Source organism: Kogia breviceps, chromosome 12 (assembly GCF_026419965.1).
Source record: "Kogia breviceps isolate mKogBre1 chromosome 12, mKogBre1 haplotype 1, whole genome shotgun sequence".
Taxonomy (NCBI): Eukaryota; Metazoa; Chordata; class Mammalia; order Artiodactyla; family Physeteridae; genus Kogia; species Kogia breviceps.
Window position 1 is genome coordinate 68614684 of NC_081321.1, and position 24363 is coordinate 68639046.

The window sequence follows — 24363 nt, forward strand, 5'->3', positions numbered from 1 at the left end:
GCTGGTTCCCTTTTCATTTTATTATTTCTGTTCTTTTAAAGTAACAATTTAGTAAATCACAGTATATAAGCAAATGCTGGAAGTCAAGTGTTTATATAGACTAACATTTTTTAAGCCTGGACTTTTTTTGCATAACAGATGGGAAAAGTGTGAGTAATTTCACTGGAATTCTATAGCCTTAGTTTTCAAAAAATTTTCTACTTCGTGACATTTAACTATTCAGTTTATGTCTAATAACACAAATAATATTTTTAAATAAGCACCAGAGTTATCAAAACAGAATCATGTGGTTTGGCAACTAGCACATAACATGGACATCTGTTACTAGGGAAATAAATTCAACCAAAATAAATTGAACCATGGTGAATGTTGCTATAATTTGGTAATTAATGATTTTTAAACTACGAATTTATGCTACCTAATTTCAGCTGGACCTTTGTAATATGTCTTACTTAAAGCATGTCATATTATCCAAGATTCCCTAAATTTCTCAAAACCCAAAACATAGACCAGCCATCCTCCCAACACCATCTTCTCATAAATTATCTAGTTTCCTATATTTATGTGAATATATTGATAGTTCCCTCACTTTCCTTGTTTGCTCTTCTGTATTTTAATTCCCCTTGATTCCTTCCCACCTCAGAAGAAGCATGTTCCTGCTTCCTCATATGTGAGTTGACATATACCTTTGCTCTTGATTAGATCGTCCCTCCTAAGATCTTTTTACATCAATTGTCCTCTTTTTAAAAAGTATAACTGGAATAGACTTCAACACTGAGCCTGTTGGGGAGTGTGGGGACTCTGGAACTGGCTCTGCTTATCCCCCTCCAAGCCTAGGGGCATATGGAACTTTGTCCTTCCCTCTACTTTCCAGTGCCTCTCTGGTTATCCACGACCATATCCTCTTTGGAGAGCATGTCAGTGTTGTAGGACATTGAAGAACAGCTTGTCTAATGGGAATAGTCGTGGTGGGAATTTATCCTGCTGAAGATTGGCCAGCATCATGCTGGTTATCTATAAAGGCTATCTTCCCCTTACTACCTGCCGTATGAAGGACTGCTTACATAGCTCCTCAGCAAGGCAATGTCTCCCTCTTACCGGGGCTGGTATAGATAGTACTTGCTCTTGGAAGAAGTGGGGATTCCCTAACAAGAATGGTCCACTTTGGTTGGGGAGACTCTCCCTTTTCTGCCTTATGGGTTTTCCTGGCCTTTCTGTCAGAACTAACACTATCAAAGAATAACTATAAAATATTGCTCTTTCATCTACCGCTTAAAACTATGTTTATGAATCAAGTTAATGCTGTGTTCCTTCAGGGCTTTGATTTTTGATCCTCGATCTTCATCCTGTTTTTCCTTCTTGATGATCTCTGCTGTTGCAAAATAAAAGTTTTTTTGCTGTTACTTGTTCCTCAATGAAATGAGCTTCACAAGACAATTTGAAAGGCAAAGCTGTTCATTAACTTTTTCCTTTTGTTTTCAATTTTAATTCTCTCCAAGATACTTGTAGTTGAATGGAGGAAGGTCAAACACAAGGATTTACACATGAGAAAAGCAAGCTAACCTATTGAAAAATCCCATGTATCTAAAATTGCACCACTACTATTTTTATTGCATTCTTCATCTTTTCATGCTCTAACTGTTCCCTCTGAAATACCCCAACAGCAGAACAACAATGATAATGACAAACAACAAAGAAAAGTCTTTGAACTTCTTAATCAGTAAAAAAAATCAATCTGTTTCTCCATCCCAAATATCTTGAAAAGTGAAGTCTATTTATGGCTACAGTCTTCCACACTCATATTCATCCACATGCTCCTAAGAAAACTCCCATTTTATTTCTTACTATAGATATTTAAAAATAGATAATGATTTAACTATCACCAACATGACAATGTATGTGACTTTTTTTTTCCTGAATTCTTCTACTGCCATTCCTGCAAGGCAACATCCACATCCAAATCCATCCATACTTAAATGTTTTCTATGCAGATGAGGTATTTCTTCTTCTAGTCAAGGTTAATTTCTATACTTTATCCTCTGGCTCCCATGACTAAACCCCTTTCCTCTCTATCTCCAAAACATTCCTGAATCAGTCGATTCCTTTTTTTCTCTGTATCTTCAAACTCGCTGGCCCTCTCTACTGGCTCATTAGCTTTGTCTCCTTTTCTGTTTGTTGTTTTGTTTGACCCCTAAAAATAGTTTTCCCCAAATTTCTCCTTTCACCTCTTTTCTCACTATGCTTTTTTCAGTTTGTCTAAGGGTTTGCATTTACTTTGAAGGTTTTAATGACCATGTACTTAGTTGGTCACTCCGAAATCTAAATCTAAAGTAATAATACTTTAGTAGTATTATTTAAACATTACTTTAGTAGTAATATTAAAGTTGTAATGATACTAAAGTAGCTTAGAATGTTAAGAAGAGGTTTAAAAGAAAGCACACACAAAACCCACACATTTTATTTTCTCCCTTGGAGCAAAACAATTTGCTAACTGAGGCAGCCAATGAAACAATATTTTAATTTTGCATTTATGTTTTTGTATCTTCTAGTTTGAAAACAAAGTGCATGTTAACTCTGGATTTCAGTCTGACTTACAGCAATATGTTGTATAAAATGCTTTTTGAGCTGTTCTTGAGCACAGCATGGGAGTTTGTTATTAACATTTGCTTACTATGGATTTAGACCTTCATAAATTATTAAAGTACAAGTGATTTCTCCAAGGTACCATTTTAGGATGTCGCTAGAATTTGAGCTGTTTTTTGACCTTCTTTCTTTTCACACAATGTTAAATATCCTGTTAGATTCTAGAAGCTTACTTGTAGATCATCTTAAGGAATTCATTAGCATTTTTGATTCAGGTATTGACATATGAAAAATGAGCTTCATATCTTTACTTATAATGAAGAAATAAATTCCACCTTTGCTACTGCTGAATAAATGTTAAGTCTTTTTCAAGCAATGAGTAAAGCAGACATATTTCTGATTTCCATAAAGTTATCCATGGCCTAAATTAATTATGATTTTAGCAATATCAAAACTATGAAGTTAATCCTTTCATTAGGTAAAGATAGTGAAATTAATGGAGATAAATAGATATGAACTGACACACCTTAATCTTAGTGGAATTTTATGCACATGAAGGAATATGAGTAGGAATGTAAAATGAGAAGATGAGAGAATATTAGTTAATGCTTGACTTTGAAAAGCCTACCAACTTGCCCAAAGTCACACATTAAAATATATCCATTTTTCTTAAACAATAATTTGGTGAGTATTTCAAGAAAGAATAATTAATAAGCAATATGAAGTAGATAAGGCATTGTAGAACCTCATCTTTAGACTGGACTCAATTTGCTTAAATTCCACTATAGGAAAGGAAAGTTACTAAAAGTTATATCTGTAGACATGGAAGGAGTTAATTAATGTCGAGTTTTACCACACGGAGAGAAGAATATTCTCAATAGAATTACATATTGTACTATATGTATTTCAAAATAGGAGGGATGGTAAGAATTAAAATGTTTCAGAGTTCATGTTTCTTAGTCTTCTAAATTCCTAGCAATATTTACTTAATTGTAAAACATATAGCTTTTTTAACCTTGTTTTTAACATGTATTATTCCTAGAAGGAACAAGCGAAACCTTAGATATAAATAAAATTATAAAACTATATTTGCATTTGGGGTAAGTGGGGAGGTAAAATCAAAACAATGAAATGAACATTGACTTCACAGGAAAACTTTTTGGTCCCGTTAGAGAAGACAGCATTCATTTCTCAAAGAACAAACAAAAGAACATTTGTCAGGACTTGAACAGCAGGAACATTGAGACAGTGCTCACAAATTGATTGAGAGTTTGAATGCTTGAAAGTGCACGTTTTAAACGTAGTAATTTTTTAGAATAAAAATTCAGAATTCTTTTTTAAAAAACACTATTGAAATAAAACAAAAATGGATTTTAAAAAAGTATTATCAGGCCATCGTTTCATAGCCTAGAAATAAATTATTTAAATTGATGGAGAAATTGGAATTTCAGATATCAGTAATAACAGGAGAAGAGGTATTCTGCTTCCACAGACTTAGTGAGGAAGTTACTGTTTACACTAGGGGGTGCTAAAAAATTATACCACCTTATTTGGTGCTTGGCTACCTCAGTATCTGCAGATCAAGGATTTTTGTATATCAATGGGGTGATGAAATCTCAGAAGAGTGCTTCTGTAATATTCTATCTTTTGTTAAATCATAGGTTCTGATTCAGTAGTAGCAGGGCACACACACAAATTCCTCAGGAAAGACTATTCTGCAGTTAATAGTTTCCCATGGAACTATTGGGAAACTATTAATTGGGAAACTATGATGGCATAACTATATCCATTCACTATGAATTTAGCTTGCAAGATTTGAACACATAGTTTTGCTTTTATTCAGTATAAATTCACTTAGCAGTTCAAAAGGGGGCTTATGTTTTAGATGAATTATTAGGTATTATAGGTGATACATCGTTGAGTAGGCCATAAGAATTTTTTTTAATATAGAAGAGTTAGGAGCAATACTTCTATAAATAGAACACAAAGTAGAATCATTTTGTCCAACACTTTTACACTATTGCCTGAAATAGTGTCTATCACATAGTCATATTCTATATATATATATATATTTGTTGGAGAATGGATATGATAAATATTATAAGAGAATAAAAGTGTTCAAAGGGTGGTTGGAAGTGTACAATATTTGTGGAAAGTTTTGGAAGTCACATTCCTGGCCATTGTTCAGTGGTGCTGAATTTAAAACCCTGTGACACATAGTAAGCAGGATGTGAGACATTGCATTTCTTCTCTCCCCCACTGATTTATTCATTCATCATTCTTTGGTTTATGGAACACTTCCAAGGTGAAAAGACCAGAACACAGAAGTAAAAGATAAGACCTACCAGTAGTGAGGTATCTATGTTTTGGAGGAGACAGGCAAATAAATAAGCACTTAAATGATTATGATAAATGCTAAATGCTCTGATAAGTTATGAGAGAGACAAACAGACAGAGGCAGAGACAAGGAATAGGCTGTGTGTCAGGGTTCGGTGCATCTGATTTTGTCTCCTGACTTCTGAATTGAATTAGGATAAATGGGAATTAGTCTGTTAAATTTCTCTCTCAGAGTGACATTGATGCTCAGTTTAGTCCCAGTTCACCTCTCAAACCACATAGTTAACATAACTGTTACACATTTTACGTTGAACGGATACAATTATCCACAACACACTCCACTTTGTGATTTCTGATTGGGTGAACCACAATTAACACTGCATTCCATACTTTGTAAGCTCTTTGATTGGACCTGTAATGGCTTTACATGATGATGTATCTATCCACTTCTGTCTTGTTCATTGCTAGGATCGAAGCTCCTAATAAATAGCCTGATACAGGCTATGACTAAAAAGTATTAAACGGCAGACAGAGAAAGACAAATACTGCCTGATATCACTTACATGTGGAATCTAAAAAATACAGAAAACTAGTGAAGATAATAGAAAAGAAACACACTTACAGGGGCTTCCCTGGTGGCGCAGTGGTTGAGAATCCGCCTGCCGATGCAGGGGACACGGATTCGTGCCCTGGTCCGGGAAGATCCCACATGCCGCGGAGCAACTAAGCCCGTGAGCCATGGCCGCTAGGCCTGCGCGTCCGGAGCCTGTGCTCCGCAACGGGAGAGGCCACAACAGTGACAGGCCCGCATACCGCAAAAAAAAAAAAAAGAAACAGACTTACAGATATAGAGAACAAACTAGTGGTTACCAGTAGGGAAAGGGAAGGGGGGAGGGACTTGAAAGGGGTAGGGGTTTAAGAGGTACAAACTACTATGTAAAATAAATAAGCTACAAGGATATATAGTACAACACAGGGAATATGGCCAATATTTTTATAATAATTATGAAAGGAATATAACCTTTAAAAATTGTGAATCACTATGTTGTACATCTGAAACTTATATAATATTGCACAATTAAAAATGAATCAAAAAATTTATTAAATAGGTGAGTAAATTCATGTGTAATGTAATTTAAACTCATTGATCTAAAATAGAAGAATAACACCAGGTTATATATTTCTTTTGTGCTCTCCTACAATCTCTCTTACTTGAACAGAAAATTAATAACAATAATAACTTACTATATGTTACGTATTGTTGTAAGGACTTTGCAAAATTAGTACTTACAATACCGCAAATTAGGTATTATTTCCATTTTGCAGATAAGTAAGGTGAAGAATAGAGAGGTTAAGTCATTTGTCTAAGTCACAGAGTTAGACAGCTGTTGAGTTGGGATTTGAATTTCTTTAAGTAAACTTGAGAACAAATTCTCTTGTTAAACTTCCCGCTGCAATCATCACTTTTCCTATGTCAAAGCAGCCATTGCTATGAACTACTCGAAGTTCTTGAACCAATTGTTAATTCCTTTTCTCAACGTTACAAACAAGTCTTACCCTCTAGGCTTCTTGGGCACTAGTCGTAACTCTGAGGGGAAAGAATACATTGTGTAAAGAGATATAATCATCATATTTACTTGGGTTGGAAAAACAACTTTTACTTTGCAAAAATGATGTTATTAATTTTTTTTGGCTTAGACAAAAACACATGGACTCAAATCAATACAGCTATTACTTCTGTTATGTTCAGATATTCTACTGCTGGAAGCGATGATAAATGTAAACTTTTCCTCTTTAGTATTATGTCACAGTTCATTAGAGAGTTACCAGTCATATTTAAGAGTCTTTACATTGCAACATTAGGTTTTACTGATTAAAAAATGATCATTACTTGTAAGGTATTTACTAAATAAAAGCTTACCAAGTTTGATTTTCTCTTAAAAAGTAGTGATAGGAAGGTGTATGCCATGGGTTATGCAATTGCATTTCCTTTTAAAACTCTTTACAAGATAAAAATCAGGTCAAGATAAAACTTCTCTCTACAACCACAGAACTCAAGAAAACACCAGATGTATTTCTAACCTTTAATTTATAACGAGAAAAACCTCTTCCAATTCTGAAGTTATTTTCATATTGTAGGTATTCTCTTTGCATTACTCTATTTGTAATAGTTTGTTTTGTTTTGTGGTACGCGGGCCTCTCACTGTTGTGGCCTCTCCCGTTGCGGGGCACAGGTTCCGGACGCGCAGGCTCAGCGGCCGTGGCTCACGGGCCCAGCCGCTCTGCGGCATGTGGGATCTTGCCGGACCGGGGCACGAACCCGTGTCCCCTGCATCGGCAGGCAGACTCTCAACCACTGCGCCACCAGGGAAGCCCTGTAATAGTTTTTAACTGAGTTATAAATCTATCTTACCCTGTTAGTTTTGAGTTGTATGAATATAGGCACATAAAAAGATTATAGAATTGCAAAAAGCATTTTCATGTATCTCAGCAGAACACAATTGGAGTTCCAGGAAATATTAAGGAAATTGTTGCTCACTCCTAATAATATAAATATGTTTGTTTAAGATGGATGGTAGACAGTTTTGGTGATGAGACACTGGCCTTTGTAAGATTTGGAGAAATAAAATGGCAATCTTTCTCCTTCCAACAGCAGATGTTTCTCTGCTAATATTGAAATAAACATTTCCCTTGGAAACATCTGTCAGAGTAATATGTCTATAATTGAAATGAACATTGAGCATATTAGAATGTGCCAGTTAAAAAACCCACTCATTTACTGGAAAATATGTCACTTAAAAAAAACCAGACTTTGAAATAAATTTCCACTGTAAATCTCAGTTAACAATCTTTACCATGAAATATGTAGAGTATTGCACCACACGGTAGGTGCAAAGCTACTTTTATGTGATATTTAACTGGAAATGCTGAATATGTCTATGGATTCTGTTTGTATGCCTTGCCAAACAATATCACTAGTCTCTTATTTTGCATAGTTTTGACTTAACACAACAAGGAACTACAACATTATCTATGAAAAAATGTAGGCGAGGTATTTAATATTGGGGAAAATAGGATTTAAAATAAAGAGTCCTCCTTTGCAGGTCTAACATGAAGCTATAGCTCCACAGAGGCTCAAATTAGAAAAAAATAAATTTAGTTTCCAAAAAAAAAGAATGGTTTCCCAGAAGTCACATTAAATGATGAACAAAACTGAAGAAAAGAACTTGGATCCCTTCAGCCAGTTCAATGTGTTGATCTCATTTATCTTATTGGCAGAAATGCTTAGTCAATATGATGCATATTTACAAAGATTAGTTTAATACTAATATACTTTAAAAATTATATCTACTCTTTCCCCATATGTATCAAAGAATTATAAAACGCTGTTTAAACTTTGGCTTTTTCATGTACACACACTTTTTCAAAATCCCCACCTATCATCAAGTTTTCACGGTCACTTCCATTCTGCGGTTCAGGTTCACATCACAATTCCTTGCCTCTTAACCAAACAAAACATGGCAGAGATTCTGTGTGTTCACCTTTTACTCCTAGGCACACAAGTAGACTATATTTTCCAACCTCCTTACAGTTTTACACAGTGGTGGACAAGGGTGATTCATGTATGTCATTTCAAAGCCCAGCTTCTAAAAATCTTTCATACACAATACTTGACTTTCCTAATCTTTATTCAGCAAATAAATGGAGATACTGGACATGGTCTGAGCAAGAAGATATAAAGTGCCTGCTCCTGAATAATCACCTGAAGTGCTTGCCAACAGGAATATCTGCATTGGAGCAAGGAATACATGCACTGTATGAAGCTACTAAGATTTTCAGATTTGTTATTATAGCAGCTAGCATCATTTACTTTATTTCAGGCACACCAGTAAGATAACTACAAATTATCTCCTCAATCTTTATCTGTATAGTATAATGTTAATTAAAATGCTAAAGTCTCAAAACAGAATCTTAACATTCCCCTCAAATCAGTTCTCCTTTGCAACATTTCTGTTTTTCTGTTAACAACATCATTCCAAAAGTTAGTTGTCAAAAAAGAAAATATGATGTAACCTCTCTAGTTTGGAATTTTGGTGAGACTGAGAACAGGGTCATTTCAAAATCTGACCATAGGCGAATTAACTCTTTTACAGGTATTTGATACATTCAGTTGTTAAATTTTAGCAGATAGGATTTGGCAGCAAAATCAAATTCCTTATTATAATATTTATACTATAATACATCACTTTAGAACTTGGAAAGGCAGCTGGCTAAGGCTACAGCAAGCTACTCTATGGTCCAGCGTAATATGATTTGAAATTTGTGAGATTATTGTATTAGTTCTTGCTCATCAGAATTCATTAGAATAATTTATTAGTATCATCATGAAAACTATCCAGATATTCATTTCCTGAGTTCATGGCAGTGATTACTCATACGGGTATCATTGAGTAGTCAGATATGTAAGAAAGCCCCCAGTCACAAATGAGTCATGGCACCTCTGCACACGTAGGAGATATACGTAATTCTTTCTCTCTCTCTCGAAAATAATCAAAGGAATAGCTCCAGACAATCTTATTACAAAGGACTGGTAAGTTTCTACCACTGTGGCAGGGCTGGCAGCTGGGCTACAGTGCCAAATTCTACAGTTAGAATGCCAGATCTCAGATGTGGCATGATTAAATCCAGTGTCTAATCATTTTGTTATAGTAAATTCACAAATCAGCCTGATTACAGCATGCCCTGTCTTCATGGTGGTTCACGTGCTATAAATTTGCTATGAAATTACTAGTGTGAATTTGTAACCAAAAAGTGTTGTTTACAAAAGAATTTTTTCCTCTTCAATATTTTAAAAACTGATTTATGTATTCCAATATACCTGTTGGAAAAAGCCATGATGATAACTGGACTTTTCACTATTTTACTATTAGTTTTTTGCTTTCTTATTTAGCTATAATTTTATGTTTTCTGAGGTTTTCTTTATGATATTATAAATTTCTTCTACCTTAGAAGCAAAAGTCAGCTGTTTGAAATTACAATGCTCAAATACCATTTAGGACAAATATTCATTAATTAATTTTCTCAAATACAAATATTAGAGTCGTTTAATATGTACATTTCAACAAGTTTACAAAAATAGATTCTGTGGCTTTAGGCTATAATGGAAGAAATATTTAGAGTTACAAGTTATTTCAATAACTTGGCCAGGAAGATATATAGAAACATTTTAAGAAAATATATTAAATCATTTTATTTGTTTCTGCATACTCTATTAATGGGCAATAGAACACATTTATTAAACTCTCTTGACAATATGTAATACATTAAATAAATCATTAAAGCTTGGCTGTAGATCTATGAGTTTTTGTAAGTGTTTTTAAATTAATAATAGTATATTTGCTATAAATATTCTCTTCTAGCCCTTTATCACATATAAAAACACACATCTAAAATTTTACTATTTTTCCTTTGAGGCAGTTTTCCTTCCCCATTTTGTCTTTGAATTAAAATGTTACCAACCCTGATTAATTGGCAGAAAATCTCTGAATTTTTGCACTTCACTGAAAGGTGATCATGGAAAGAAAATGTGAGGTCCTATTGATCTAGTAATTTATCAAACTAGGCAGACACACATTTGTGAACAGAGTCACACTTGTGAACAGATGTCAACAAATATTATTGGGTGCTTACCTGAAATCCTGCTCTCTAGTTTCTTGGTGAACATTTACTTTCACACCAAAAAAGTTCAATATCTCCCCAATTACCTACAAACTCTTTCCCTCCTTTCCTCCTATGGATTGTGTTGTCTTCAGAACTATTCTCTCTTAAATCATGCATTCCTCCCAATTTTTCTCACTAGTCTTGTCTTTCCCCTCAGCACCAGCATGATATATACAACTCTCTACTCAACATCTCTACTTGGACAAATTTAACATGCCAAAATTGACCTCAGTATCCCCCTCCAAGCCTGCTGCTGCCCTACTGGTTCCCAGCTCAATAAAAGGCACTATCAGGTTTGCAGTTTTTCAGCCCCCAAACCTATAAGTAATCCTTATATCCTTATTCTATCACACTTCATGCCCAATCCATCCATAAATTGTTAGTTTCACATTTAAAGTATACCTATAATCTGACCATTCCTTTTATCTCATCTGCCACTTTCATCCAAATTACCACCTACTCTTGTTTTGACCTCTACACTAGACTTCTAAATGGTCTTACCTTTTTTCTACTCTTGTTACACTTAGAGCTTCTTCACACAGCAGTTGAGTAAATCATGTCAATTCTCCCACTGAAAAATTTCCAATGAGTTCACAACAAATTTGGAATAAAATCTGACATCCTGATGATGTCCTCAAAGCCTTCCATGATTCGGCCCTTCCCTCTACTTCTATCTCCTACTTTCTCGCCTTTTGCTAATTGGCTGCAGCCACACTGGCCTTCTTGCTGTTCTTTGAAATGTATAAGTTCAGTCCAGTCCAAGGTATTTGCATTTTTCTGTTTTCTCTGCCAGAATCTATTATCCCCAAACTGAAGTCTACATCCCAAACGTCATTCCTTTTTCTGTTTAAATATTCTTCTTTTCTGCTTATCCATCATTTAGTTCCAGTCATCACTCATCCCTTACAAAGTTTTCTTTATCACTCTTACCACTCCCTAAAATTATACAATATTTAGTTTTTCTTTCTTTGCTATGAAGGAATTCAGAGCATATCACCCCAAAATATGCTGCTTTGGCATAGTGATTAAGTTAAAGGCACTTGAGAAACAGCAGGTACAGGAAAGGTACTCTGACCCTCCTTTCCTCTTCCTGAAAGCCAGAGATAAAACTCCCATGTGAAAGGTACCCTTCCTGTACCACAAGGAAGGAAGACTTTTTTATCACCAGAGATGGGGAATTGAGGCTGAAAAATCTGTACAAACCAGCCTTGTTAAATTAAACCTTACTTCCTGATCACTTCTCAACAGTTTATTGTTGTAGCCCAAACTCCTTTGTCTTGTCAACTTTTCACAAATTTATTCTCTTTGTCTATAAGGTCTAAAAGCTTTCTGTTCAGGTCACTTCTTCAGGTCTTCATTCTCTTGTAAAGGCTTCCATGTATACGTAAAACTTTGGTTAAACTTGTATGCTTTTCTCCTGTTAATCTATCTTATGTCAGTTTAATTCTTAGGCCTAGCCGGAGACTCAAAGAGGATGGAAGAGATGTTCTTTCCTTATATCTACTAGGATTTGACTTCATGAAGTAAAGTCTCTGTCTTCTTGATTGCAGTATCCTCATTGTCTAGAAAAAGTTTCAAGAAATATTTGCTGAGTAAATAAATGACTATATCAAACCATAAGTAGAAATTTATATCTTTTCATCATAACCAGTTGATAATGATCCTTTTACTTATTCTAATTAAAGTACAATTTCTCCTTCTACCTCTGTGAGCCATTTGAATAAACATCAGGAAAGGAACTACAGTGCATAGGTCTAGCTTTTTCACTGTTTCTCTCTTAATTAACCATGTTGATTTATTTCTAGATCACTCCTCTGACTCAGCTACTAACTAGCTTTTATACATGGAGAGTTAATTTGCTGAACATCATCTACAGCAGTAATTCTTAAACTTTAACATGCATCAGAATCACCTGGAGGCTTATTAAAACAAAAATGGCAGGACCTCAAGCCCAGAGTTTCTAATTTAGCAGGTCTGGAATGTGGTTAGAAAGTTTGCACTCCTCACTTATCCCCAAGTATTACTTTTTCTGCTAGTCTGGGGCACAGTTTGTGAACCACACATCTATAGAATGTCTGGATGATGGCCATCTCCTTTTGTTGTTTGTCTTTCTTCCAGAGAGACCTTGGGAAACTGGGGTGACAGTTTTCTACAGAACAGGTTAAGGGGTGAGACCTGGGCCCTCCTAGCTGTATATACTAGCTGGAGAAGTGGGCAGTTGCCAGAGAAACTGTCCTGAAGTGTTTTCTGGGCAATATTTCATACTTAAAATTTGACAAAATAAGAAAGGAGTGGCAATAATAAAAGAGGTAGAGATAGAGACAAAGATAAAAGAAGAGGGAGAAGGACAGGAAGGAGGAGGAAGGAGCGGGAGAGGATTTGGAACAACTAGCGTGCTGACATTTTTAGAGATTCTAAAAGTATACAGAATGCCTGAAATGCCTGAAGGAACCAGCTGAAGCTGATTTGGAAAAATTGGTGTTTACAGTAAATTTTTCTATTGTATTTATGGATTCAGATTTAGAGAGGATTACAGTTGATCCTTGAACAATGAGAGTGTTAGGGGGTGCTGACCTCCCCACCTCATGTGTGTTCGAAAATCCACATATAACTTTACAGTAGGCCCTCTGTATCCATGCTTCGGCATTTGCTAATTCAACCAACCCTGGATCATGTAGTATTATAGTATGTATTTAGTGAAAAAAAATCCACAATCTACATATAAGTGGACCTGCACAGTTCAAACCTGTGTTGTTCAAGGATCAACTGTATTGGGGGCATGAGAAAGACCTAAAGAAACTAACACAAAGCTGAGATCTTCCATCTCCATTGTGTTTAGAGGTCTTTATATAACAGGCAGATTCTTATAACCAAAATATATATTCATTTTCTAGGGTCATCTTAATGAAGTGCCATGAACTTTGTGGCTAATACAACAGAAATCTATTCTATTATAGTTCTAGAGGGTAGAAACCCCAAATCAACATGGGGGAAAGGCAGGCTCCTTCTTCGCCTTGTCCTAGCTTCTAGATTGCCTGCAATCCTTGGCATTTCTTGGTTTGCAGTTGCATCACTCCAATCTCTGCCTCTGCCATCACATGGCATTCTCCCTGTATCATTCATTTTTCATGTTGTTTCTGTGTCTTCTATTGGTGTTATTATGAAAGTTAAGTTGAAAACAAAACTCTTTTGGTAAAAATCTCTTAAGTGGTGAAGGAACTAGTTGGGTCTTCCTTTCCTTTGGGTGTGATTCCCCCAAAGACTAGCTTTTTGCAAAGGATCATTTGTGATCTATTTCTTAATATCCTCATGTTGTCTCATGTGTCTGCTCTATGTTCTTTACTCTTTCATTAATCTAAAATTGAGAGTTTTCAATTCTCTGTCATAATTCTTCAGTAAAGCAAAAGTCTCACCATCAAAATTAATAAACTAATGGACTTTGTTGGAAATATGTAAGCTCCCCTACATCCCAGCCATTAACCATAGTAGCCAAACATTTACATATATTTAATGCTTGCTACATATATTTAATGTTTGTTACACTACTAAGTGTTTTATATGTTAACAACCTGATTTAATTTGTCTTTTTGAAATAATGCCTCCCCCACCCCAGCTGCATTATCCTACTCCCAGAGTGGTGTTAATAGCAATGTTGAAAGATGAGAAAATCAATTTATTATTCAATAAATGGAATAGGAAAAATATAATTCTGCATCTGTAGATGTTTTGACATTTTTCAAACAGCACTGTGGAGGTGGTGGTCCACCCTTTTTTATTGCGTACCTTTTTTAAAAATTCACTTTTATTTGTATCCCCCTTATATAACGTAATTCACATGAAACTGAATGAAAAGAGGAATATTTAAGAACATAATTTTTATTTTGCTAAAAATATGACTTAGTTTCCAAATTTTGACTACGTTTGTGTATGACTGTGTGTGTGTTAAGACATATCATCTTTAGAAATTCCTGTGTTTAATGAAACTATATTGGGCAAAAGAGTCATTTTTAGTAGTAGACTGTTTTGTTACAGCAATAAAATCAGTTATAGAATAAGCCATTTTAAGTGAATACTGTTTTCTGTCAAATGTTATTGATTTTTTTTTTGACTTGATGAAAATATTTTAAATTTTGCAGAAGTTTTTCCATCCAGAGCCATTTGAGTGCCACAGCCTGCCTCTCATATGTCAAAGCTCTTTATAGCTATGTGTAGTATAACAAGTTTATTGGAGAGTCTGAGCTTTATAGTGTACACACTTGAAAAGGATTTATTTTTTCTCTAATCATTGCTCCCAACTGTGTGATGTCAAATCTTCCTTCTCTGCTGGGTAGCAGATTTCTTGATGATGTCTTGGGCAGATTCTAGAACTTCTCTCTACTTTAAGTTATTAAAAAGTCTAGTTTACAACTCTAATCTATATCTTCTCCCCATCATAATTCAGCCCTGGTTTGGGGCCAAAGGACTTGGAGTGGGGAGGAAGTGTGGTCTGCTCTCTCATTTTCTTACTATCACCGGGAGTCAAATGGAAGGTGATAGTATGTCTCTTAGGATACCTCCCCACCTTCTACCTTATGCTTGTATGTCTCTAGCTGCTCTAGGAACAGATAATAAAGAGACAAGTCTCTTTATTGGGCTTGCATGAGCAGTACTCTTTCTTTTACTGTCACCTTCCTTAAGGCTGATGGGTCATCAAAGTCCTGGGTGACAGATATCTAACTGTTGGCTTTCTAATGAAGCACATGGATAAGTTCCTTGGAGGTCCCCGTTGTAAATTTCCCTTATTTATTATTATTTATATTTATTTAACACTTAAATGGCTCTTACTCTGTCTTATAACCTGTTGTACATGATTTATAAATATTAAATGATTTAACTATCTGGAGAAACTGAACCACAGTGAAACTGAGCAACTTGTGCAGGATCACATATTTAGTAATTGGCTGACTTGGGATTTAACCCAGGCAGTCTGGCTCCAAAGCTCTTAACTACTATGTTAAACTGCCTTCATGTGGTTGTCTCTGACTTGAGACAACAATTTATAGCAAATTGGTAATAACGGTTTGCAGCTAAAAGTTTTCTAGACTAAAGATATAATTACAGGTTTTGGAGTCGTCAATTTATATTTTTTTATTTTTGAATTATGCTTTTGAATTATGAGAGCAGATGAGATCTCTGAAGGGGAGGACCCAACTGGGGAAAACAGTAATATTTAAAAACATTAAAGACCCCAGGGAAGAAGACTTTAAAGGACCAGGGAGATCTGAAGATTTAGTGTCTACAATACCAGACAATAGCTGGATGTCTATTCCAATGTCACTCTGTAAGTGGCTGTTTCTCATTTATTCAGAGAAGAGGCTAAATCCTTGAATGGGAGGATGATGGGAAAGACATGCCTCAGTTTGTCTAATCCTCAGCAAAACAAACCTCGGAGTTTAAAAACCTACCTCTGGGGCTTCCCTGGTGGCGCAGTGGTTGAGAATCCGCCTGCCGATGCAGGAGACACGGGTTCGTGCCCTGGTCCGGGAAGATCCCACGTGCCGCGGAGCAACTAAGCCCGTGAGCCATGGCTGCTAGGCCTGCGCGTCCGGAGCCTGTGCTCCGCAACGGGAGAGGCCACAACAGTGAGAGGCCCGCATACCGCAAAAAAAAAAAAAAAAAATTAAATAAATAAAATAAAAACCTACCTCTGTAAAACATTGTTTATGAAAGGTGAGTCAAGGAAGAATTTCCCTCAGACTCAAGCAGTTTAATCAATAATATACCTAGGAAATATCTTGGGAATTAATTTTTCTTCTCATCACTTATTCAGTGATATTTTAGTGTTCTTTATATACTGACATCTTGAACAAGTAACTGGCCTGAGTCTGCATTGAACACTGAAGTCACTGAAGCCAAAGATTAGAGGGTTTCAAATGGAAATGAAGAGCTGCAAAATGTTCAAATATGTCCAGTGGTTCAAGAATTAGGAAGTGGGATTCTGTAATTAGGTCATTCTGGTTTTGCAAGACCAAATTAGGGGCATTCGTTTCACAGCTGTACCACATGCCATTGTTAAAATTTGATATTTCAGTACATGATTCATTTTGAAATTTTTTCTAATGTATGATATGGAGTACAGTTCCAAATTTATTTTTATATTGATGGTTATCTACTTTTCCCCAAACCTTTTATAGAATGAGCTATTTTTTCTTTACTAACCCAAATATTTTCATATATTAAAATATGTTCATGTTAGTGTGTGTGTATTTCTGTATGTTTTCTTCTACTCCAATAGTCTATTAATGTACTGTCTTGTTTTAATTATGAAAGCTTTATATTATATTTTTATTAGTGGGCTAATGGCCCTCATTGGCTTTCTTTTAAAGAATTTTCCTTGTTATCCACATTTATTATATTTTCCATCTGAGCTTTAAAACAGCCTGCTTAGTTTTTTTTTTTTTTTAATATAATCAATCAATGTGATGCACCATATTAACCAACTGAGGGGTATACAGCATATGACAATCCCAATAGATGCAGAAAAATCTTTCGACAAATTTCAACACCGATTTATGATAAAAACTCTCCAGAAAGTAGTAATAGAGGGAACTTACCTCAACTGTTAAAGGCCATATATGACAAACCCAGGCCAACATTGTTCTCAATAGTGAAAAACTGAAAACATTTCCTCTAAGATCAAGAAAAAGACAAGAATGCCCACTCTCACCATTATTATTCTACACAGTTTTGGAAGTTTTAGCCACAGCAATCAGAGAAAATAAATAAATAAAAGGAATCCAAATCAGAAAAGAAGTAAAAGTGTCACTGTTTGCAGATGACATGATGCTATACATAGAGAATCCTAAAGATGCTAGTAGAAAACAACTAGAGCTAATCAATGAATCTGGTAAAGTAGCAGGATGCAAAATTAATGCACAGAAATCTCTTGCATTCCTATACACTAATGATGAAAACTCTGAAAGAGAAATTGAGAAACACTCCCATTTACCACTGTAACAAAAAGAATAAAATACCTAGGAATAAACCTACTTAAGGAGACAAACACCTGTATGCAGAAAACTATAAGACACTGATGAAAGACATTAAAGATGATACAAACAGGGCTTCCCTGGTGGCGCAGTGGTTGAGAATCCGCCTGCCGATGCAGGAGACACGGGTTCGTGCCCTGGTCCGGGAAGATCCCACATGCCGCGGAGCAACTAAGCCCGTGAGCCGTGGCCGCCAGGCCTGCGCGTCCGGAGCCTGTGTTCCGCAACGGGAGAGGCCACAACAGTGAGAGGCCCGCATACCGCAAAAAAAAAAAAAAAAAAAAAAAAAAAAAAAAAAAAAAAAAAAAGATGATACAAACAGATGGAGAAATATACCGTGTTCTTGGATTGGAAGAATCAACATTGTGAAAATAGTCGACTATACTACCCAAAGCAATCTACAGATTCAATGCAATCCCTATCAAACTACCAATGGCATTTTTCAGAGGACAAGAACAAAAAAATTCACAATTTGTATGGAAACACAAAAGACCCCGAAGAGCCAAAGAGATCTTGAGAACGAAAAACGCAGCTGTAGGAATCAGGTTCCCTGACTTCAGACTGTATTACAAATCTACAGTCATCAAGACAGTATGGTACTGGCACAAAAACAGAAATATAGATCAATGGAACAGGATAGAAAGCCCGTGAGAATGGCCATCATCAAAAAAATCTACAAACAATAAATGCTGGAGGGGGCGTGGAGAAAAGGGAACCCGATTGCACTGTTGGTAGAAATGTAAATTGATACAGCCACTATGGAGAACAGTATGGTGGTTCCTTAAAAAACTAAAAATAGAACTACCATATGACCCAGCAATCCCACTACCCTGAGAAAACCGTAATTCAAAAAGAGTCATATACCGCAATGCTCATTGCAGCACCATTTACAATAGCCAGGAGATGGAAGCAATCTAGGTGTCCATCGACAGATGAAGGGATAAAGAAGATGTAGCACATATATAAAATGAAATATTCCTCAGCCATAAAAATAAACGAAATTGAGTTATTTGTAGTGGAGTGAATGGACCTAGAGTCTGTCATACAGAATGAAGTAAGTCAGAAAGACAAAAACAAATACTGTATGGTAACACATATATTTGGAATCTAAAAAAGAAAAATGTTTCTGACAAACCTAGGGGCAGGACAGGAATAAAGACGCAGATGTAGAGAATGGACTTGAGGACATGGTGGGGGCAAGGGTAAGCTGGGATGAAGTAAGAAAGTAGCATTGACATATATACACTACCAAATGTAAAATAAAAAGCTAATGGGAAGCAGCTGCATAGCACAAGGAGATGAGCTAGGTGCTTTGTGATCACCTAGAGGGGTGGGGTAGGGAGGGTGGGAGGAAGATGCAGGAAGGAGGGGATATGGGGATATATGTATATGTATAGCTGATTCACTTTGTTATACAGCAGAAACTAACACAACATTGTAAAGCAATTATACTCCAATAAAGATGTTGAAAAAAAACTAAAAAAAAAAAAGATTTCAGTTTTTTTTGTCATCAGTTTCAAATGTTATAATGGTGAATAGCAATATATACTTTGTGAAATGAAATGAGATATTTAGAAACATGTAGTCTTTTATTTTGTATTGTCATATGAAAAAGTTCATAGTTGTGAAATGTATTTATGACTAATTCTTCCTTTTTCACTCTTTACCAGTATATTTTCTCACTGAGGTATAGAATTAATATGAATATTCAAGACACTTTATTTATGGTTCTTTAAGACTTATATTACACTTGCAAGTGGAAATGCTCTCGAAATTATTTATATCAAACATTATCTCTGTACTACTTTCTCATGCATTGCTATGTTGTAAATGCCATATGGATCTCTTACCATGGCTATAAAGAATTTTTTTAATTAGAGTATAGTTGCTTTACAATGTTGTGTTAGTTTCTGCTGTACAGAAAGTGAATCAGACACATGTATACATACATCCCCTCTTCCTTCGATTTCCTTCTCATTTGGGTCACCACAGAACATTGAGTAGAGTTCCCTGTGCTATACAGTCTGTTCTCATTAGTTATATATTTTATACACAGTAGTGTATATATGTCAGTCCCAATCTCCCAATCCATCCCACCCGCCAATTCCCCCTTTGGTATCCATATGTTTGTTCTCTACATCTGTGTCTCTATTTCTGCATTGCAAATAAGTTCATCTATACCATTTTTCCAGATTCCACATATATGCGTTAATGTATGGTACTTGTTTTTCTCTTTCTGATTCACTTCACTCTGTATGACAGTCTCTATGTCCATCCACCTCTCTATAAATGACCTAATTTCATTCCTTTTAATGGCTGAATAATATTCCATTGTATATATGTGCCACATCTTCTTTATTCATTCCTCTGTTGATGGACATTTAGGTTGCCTCCATGTCCAGGCTATTGTAAATAGAGCTTCAATGAATATTCCTGCATGTAATTTTTTGAATTATGGTTTTCTTCGGAAATATGCTCAGGAGTAGCATTGTTGAGTCAATGGTAGTTCTATTTTCAGTTTTGTAAGGATCCTCCATACTGTTTCCATAGTGGCCATATCAATTTACATTCCCACCAACAGTGCAAGAGCATTCCCTTTTCTCCACACCCTCTCCAGCATTTATTTTTTGTAGATTTTTTGATGTTGGCCATTCTGACTGGTATGAGGTGATACCTCATTGTAGTTTTGATTTGCATTTCTCTAATGATTAGTGATGTTGAGCATCTTTTCATGTGCTTTTTGGCCATCTGTATGTCCTCTTTGGAGAAATGTCTGTTTAGGTCTTCTGCCCATATTTGGATTGGGTTGTTTGGTTTTTTTGTTATTGAGCTCCATGAGCTGTTTGAGATTAATCCCTTGTCAGTTGCTTCATGGCAAATATTTTCTCCCATTCTGAGGGTTGTCTTTTGGTCTTGTTTATGGTTTACTTTGCTGTGCAAAAGCTTTTAAGTTTCATTAGGTCCCATTTGTTTATTTTTGTTTTTATTTCCATTACTCTAGGCAGTGGGTCAAAAAAGATCTTACTGCGATTTATGTCAAAGAGATTTCTGCCAATGTTTTCCTCCAAGAGCTTTATACTGTCTGGCCTTACATTTAGGTATTTAATCCATTTTGAGTTTATTTTTGTGTATGGTGTTAGGGAGTGTTCTAATTTCATTCTTTTACATGTAGCTGTCCAGTTTTCCCAGCACCTAAATTAATTTGAATGGTATTTTAAAATAATGCCAACTATAAGTGATACAACTGGAAAGAACTTAATATTGTGGAAGTTTAGTACTTTGCAGTAGGAATGTGATAATATTTAATCATTCACTCTTTTGTTTTAAGCAATTGTAATTGAGATCACCACTCAGATATCATTTCATCCACAATATTAATTACTCACCCTTGAATTTTTATATCAATAACCACAAATACCATTTATTCGGTGCAGTGCTATTCAGTTTTCACAGCTAGATTTTTAATATTTTTATGTCAGTACAGTGATGTATCTCATAGAGATGCTTAACAACTATCTAGACACAATGTAAGGCTGATAAATATCCATTATCTTCAGTCATTTGCAATGAAATTGAACAGCTGAACCAAGGGCTTGGGTTAAGAGAGGCAAGTGAATATATTGTACAGCATCATTTTTATCTCTTTTCAGTTTGATTTTTCTCTGTGATGTGTAATGAAATAGATTAATGGGCCCAATTCCATTACTGATTAAGTGGATTTGATTTGGACCTTTAACAGGAAATTCACAGTCGCAGTCAGTTTCAGATCAAAAGCTTTAAAATAAAAATGAAGGACGTTTTTAGGGAGAATGTGAACTACTAGAGAGTAATATAGAGGGAGACTTGTTTAAATTCAAATGGACCATTTGATTAATGCAAGGATCATGCTGCTACATGTTGCTGATAAGCTGGCATATATAAAGTAGGTATGTTAAATTATGAAAACACCTCATTTTTAAACCAACTGTTTTTTATTCTTCAAATATATTTTAAATATTTACTATGTGTCAAACATCACCAACTGTTGTTATGGGTTGAATTGTATCTCCCCAGAAAGATATGTTGAAGTCCAAATCCACAGTTTCTATGGAATGTGGACTTATTTAAAATAGGGTCTTTGCAGATATAATCAAATTAAGATAAGGTCAATAGGGTGGGCCCTAATTCAGACGACTGGTGTCCTTAAGAGGGAAATTTGGACAAAGACACACAAAAAGGAGGATAGCCATGTGAAGACAGAAACAGACAAGGAGAAAGCCATGTGACAACAGAGGCAGAGATTGAAGTAATGCAGTTGTAAGCCCAGAAACACTATGGATTAACGGCCACCACCAGAAACTAGGAGGCTAGGAAGGATTTCACCCTTACAGGTCTCAGAGGAAGCAAGGACTTGTTGACACCTTGATTTTGGCCTTCTTTGCCTCCAGAACTATTGAGAGAACAAAATTCTGTTCTTTGAAGCCATGTAGTTTGTGGTACTTTGTTACAGCAGCCCTAGAAAACTAACATATAATTGTGTATTCTAATATTAGAATACATACTGTGTATTTTAATAGGCCCTGGAGAAAGCTAAATGGTTTGATCAGTTTATGAAGTAAACTGATATAATATCTCATTCAGATATAATCATGGCTACTGATAAATACAGGACTCAAACACAATTACTACATTTAGGGAACTTAAAATATTACTAAAGAAATATATAAGAAGAAAACATATAACAAGAGTGTTCCAATATAAGTCTGAAGTTTTCTACTTCATAACAGTGGTAGAGATATGACACCATAATAATTTCTAGTGAAGAAGAGACCATCTTGACTATTTCTGTTGACTAGAGATGCTTCATGGAAGAGGCAGCATTTGACTTGAGCTTAGAATAGCTTGGATTTGAATATATAAACCTGGAGGGAAGAACTTGAGGGAACCCTGTGAACAACTACAGAGGCAAAAAGCTCATGTGAGTGGGTCATTAAATACCCACGCTCTCGAGTCTAGTCTAAATTACTTTGACAGTGGCAAGTGCACTGGGCAGAGTTTTGATATTGAAACCAAGTTTTTCCATTCCTTTCTCATGGGCTCAGCCTCTGAGGCAGCAGGAAGTGTTTCTATAAACTGTATCTTCAGGGCAGAGATGATAAGAATACAACAAAAGGGAAAAAAAACAAGGAGTCAAATTCTTCATCTCTCAATGTCTGAAAACCTATGGTGGAGACAATGTTTTGAAAAGACTGGATTTTAATTGTGAGAAATTTGTGCTTGAGGTAGAAATGTGTATTTTTCTTTCACTGCCAGAAGCTTCCATTTAAGTATGAAGAGCCAGTGCCTGAAGGAATTTGAGCCAAGAATTGATATCTTAGGGTAGGAAAGTGAGGTTTAGACTGATTAGCTTATGGCAGGAGAGATCACAAAGGAATGTGACTAGACCTTAGAAACAGTGTTTCTCTGGGAAATGCCCATCCCCTGAGTTTTGGACCAAGCCCCAAAGAGTGGACGAGATGAAGTAAACCCCCAGAAAAGACTAAATACTTGGCTTCCCACAGTATAATAAAGAAATCAGCAAGTTTTATGGGAAAACCCACTATCCAAATGGCACCCAGGATTAGTGTAGCAGTGATTGAAGGAGATTCTTAGTCACATCAGTATGAGTTCAACTATATAAACTCATGAACTCCCAGAGTAGTGTGGGACAATAACCAATGTTCCTGAAGCAACCAATCCCCACCAAAGGTTCAGAATTGTTGGGAGGATCAAGGTACCAGAATAAGACTTATGTTTTGGACAAAGAAGATGTGCATTATATGGTTCTGACAATTAAAACAGTGTTATGGAGACATGAACTGGATCAGTGAAGGTAACAGAGTAGTGAGGGCCGGATGAATGTAAGCTACATTTCTGTGTAGACCAGAGAAGCCAGAAACTGGCATGAGGACCAGATGCCTTGCTTCTAATGCACCCTAGGATTTCGAAGACTCAGTGAGAAATTAAGGCGAACCACACCTCTATGTTTGTGTGTGCTTGGTGATGGTGGTGGTGTGTGTGGGTGTTGGAATTCCGAGAGACTCATTTTTAAAACAGAAATAATTTAATTACCATGAATTGGTAGAGTTAAACATTTTTGATATCCATGGAAGTCAGATCTCAATAACAGTAACTGCAGTTATAAACAAAGTGGTATTTTCTGTATCTGATTTTGTGAACTTTTGACTGTGTTCGGTATCTACTATGAAAGAAGTTGACACAGAAAGTGCAATAAATGAAAATATACCCAAGGTCCCTTAAATATATTCCAGTACCCAAATTTAAAGAACACATTGTTTCTGAAATGGAATCTGGTTCTGCCTGTAAAAATGAGCAGGTAATCAATCCATTTTGGTTGCTATGGTCTTGATACTACTGATGTCAAAATCTATCTAATTCAGGAAAACAACCAAAAGGTTTTGATGATTCTGTCAAAATCATAAGGTGATTTAGAGTAAGAAACAATGATCATGCTTAATATTAATAATTATGATTATAGCTCAAACAAAATCCATTAGTATTAATTGAAAGAATGGCTGAAATATCACACTCCATAAACCATGTTTCCTATGAGTTCTTATCATTTTTTGACTATAAACAGTTATATGTGTCCCTGGCATATTTAGACCATATTTTCCAAATTCAACAGATGCTTGCGAAATTTCAAAATATTAAA

The 24363-nt window shown here is 35.6% G+C and overlaps 1 protein-coding gene across 1 annotated transcript in view; it reads left to right on the top strand.

The window, feature by feature from the left end:
• The window catches only part of TMTC2 (transmembrane O-mannosyltransferase targeting cadherins 2), an 804716-nt gene that overhangs the window by 727457 nt on the left and 52896 nt on the right, over positions 1–24363 (top strand). The window lies entirely within an intron of this gene.